Genomic DNA, 2,610 nt, shown 5'->3' on the forward strand with positions numbered 1-2,610 from the left:
AGCAGCAGCAGGTGAGTGTTCCTGTAGGGGAGGGGCTCTGCCTTCCCAGATGCAGGCCTCAAATCAAGAGAGAACAGCCCTTCCTCTTGCTGCCACAGTGCCTGAATCGCCCAGTAGAAGTGACCAGGAGGAGGGCCTAGAAGAGCTGGTGCAGGATGGGTTGTTGTGGGGAGGGCCAGGGACCGCATACCCTGTGATTTGTCAGAAGCCGGCCCTGAGAGGTGAGGAGGAGGAGTGTGGTGTTCTTGGGGTGTGAAGGGCGGAGGAATTGAGGGGAGGCTGCTAAGGGTCCTAGGCTGCTCCCCGTGGGAACCCTGGGGTGGGCCAGGAGGCTGAGGGTGAGGACTTTTCAGGGGAGTGTTTGCAGGGGCCCAACTTGAGAGCAAGGACTCATCCCATCCACACTCTGATGTCACAGAGTGTCATCCCCTATATTGTCACTTTCCTTGGTCACCTGCTGATGCTGCACCTGCTGATGGGTGATAATATCGAGGTGGGTGCACCTGAGGACCAGGCAGGGCGGATCATAAGCCTTGGGCTGCGGTAGCCCCCGAAGTGATCTCTGAACTCTCAGCACTTGGCACATCTCTCATGAGAGCCTCGCAGCCACCCCTTGGAGCTGGGACATCAGGCACATCTTAGGGATGAGAGAACAGAGGTTCCACCTGAGACACCCATTCCGATTCCCCAGGCTGGGGAAGCTCAGAGCTGCCTGACGGCACAGCTGCATGAGGTTTTATCTGAGCTGGACTCAGCCTCTCCCTCCCATGCTGCCCATGGAGGGAGAGAGGATTTGGGCCCCTCCAAGTCAGGCAGCACATAAGTCGCTGAGAAGTCCCCTCTGCCTGAGGCCTCAGCCTCCAAGTCTGTCATCAGAGAGGGTTGTGCTGCCAGGTCCCTTAGCCTCTCCCCCATGTCCTCCTTCTCTGGAGCCCAGAGCCAGGCCTAGGTCCAAGTCCTGTTTTCTCTGCATGCCCGGCCCCCTCTGGGGACCTGGCAGTAGTGCAACTTGAGAAGGGGTGGGCCTAGGGGGCTAGTCAGTCTAGGGAGCTCTGTCTGATGGACTCTGGCTCTGTGCCTTCCAGGGGAATGAGATCAACCTGAGAAGAGGACTGAAGTGAACAGCTGCCACACCCCGTTCAGGGGAGGGGAAGGAGGAGGAATTCAGAGACCCTCTGGGCAGAACAGTCCCTGGCTCCACCCCCTGTATCTTACATTGAGTGGAAGAGTTTGATAACAGAGAAGTGGGAGACCCATCCAATTGGCGGTGGGTTGAGGGGATGGTGGCATCAAGGAAAATATCCTGGAGGAGAGGCTGATTATTCCCATTCTGAGAACAGGTAGAGCCTGGATTGAACTGGAGGGAAGGACAGTTCCCAGGACAGGTCCCCTGCCCCACTCCTAACCCCCCACAATGTCCATGCAGCATCCCCCACTCAGTCCCTATCTGCAGACTCTCTTTCCCTCTGGTCCCAGGAATACCCAGTCATGAGGGAGATCCTGCTGCTCCAGGTGGCCACAAAGAATTACAACGTAGAGCCCGAGGAGCGATTTGGGGCCTGGTTCCAGGACATGGAGCTGCTCAACGAGAATGATAGGTGAGGCTGGGCAGGAGTTGGGTGAGGGCAGGGGTGGACTCTCCCTGTTGGCCAGTCCACAGAGCCTGTCTCTGTGGCCCCCCACTCAGCCCCAAGCCTTATTGCATGGCGCCCTCTGGGACACCCAGACTCCAGCTGCTGGGCAGGCAGTGGGGGGACACCTGAGGTGTGGCTCCTCTTAAGCTCACAGGTGCCTCTCTGTCCTGGAGCTACAACCTGTCCTGCCAGCTGGACCCCCAGACCTAGTTGGCCAGCAAAATACTTAAGGCCAAGAAGAACCCGCCATCATCAAGGTCAGGGGTGAGTGAGTGTCTGTGCTGTGGTGACTGACTCCTATTGGTTCAGTAAAACTTCGGGTTAAACGTGCCCTTAGGGAGTCGGACAAATGGCCCTGGGATCCCAGCTCCACTAATGAGCAGTCCTGTGACTGGGGTGACTCTCTTCAACTTCCTGAGACTCCGTTTCCTCCTCTGTGAAATAGGTGATACTAAATGATCGCTCGCGTGGCATTGACAAATGGGGTACTGGTGGCTGACAGCACTGAGCACAGAATCTGGAGCACTCAGTGCAGGGGGGACAGGGTGGGTGCCATGATTCTAAGGGAGGACCCCCAGGATAACCCGACACTTCTACTCAGTCGCCAGGCCCCAACACCAACTCCCGTACCAGTGGCCTATCACAGCCCCATCCTCAGCAGCGGGGACATAGCTGGGAGGCTTGGGCTGCACTGGGCCAGCTCCTACCTCCTGACGGGAAGGGGAGAATTGTAAGCTGATCTCCGAGGTCCCCTTAAACCCAAGAGAGAGGGGACGACCCCACCCCAGCTCCCTGATGTCTACACCCCAGGACCAATTCACACATTGTGGAGGGACAGTAGTTATTTGTTGTAAACAATAAATGCCATATTTGAATATTATATTAAAGTCCTGTTCCCTTACAGCCTGGGAGTTGTGGTGTGGTTCTCTCGCTTTCTGTAGGCATGTAAGTGAGACACTGAATCTCACATTTCTCC

At 56.7% G+C, this 2,610-nt stretch overlaps 1 long non-coding RNA gene across 1 annotated transcript; it reads left to right on the forward strand.

Annotated features, from left to right (window-relative positions):
• The first annotated feature begins 1,285 nt into the window (after positions 1-1,285).
• On the forward strand, positions 1,286-2,297 carry LOC131402083 (uncharacterized). The gene is made up of 3 exons (XR_009218254.1): positions 1,286-1,340; positions 1,477-1,598; positions 2,236-2,297. It is a non-coding gene; the product is annotated as an uncharacterized LOC131402083 (long non-coding RNA).
• Positions 2,298-2,610: the final 313 nt, after the last annotated feature.

The sequence above is a fragment of the Diceros bicornis genome (assembly GCF_020826845.1).
Source record: "Diceros bicornis minor isolate mBicDic1 chromosome 30 unlocalized genomic scaffold, mDicBic1.mat.cur SUPER_30_unloc_1, whole genome shotgun sequence".
NCBI classification, from domain to species: Eukaryota; Metazoa; Chordata; class Mammalia; order Perissodactyla; family Rhinocerotidae; genus Diceros; species Diceros bicornis.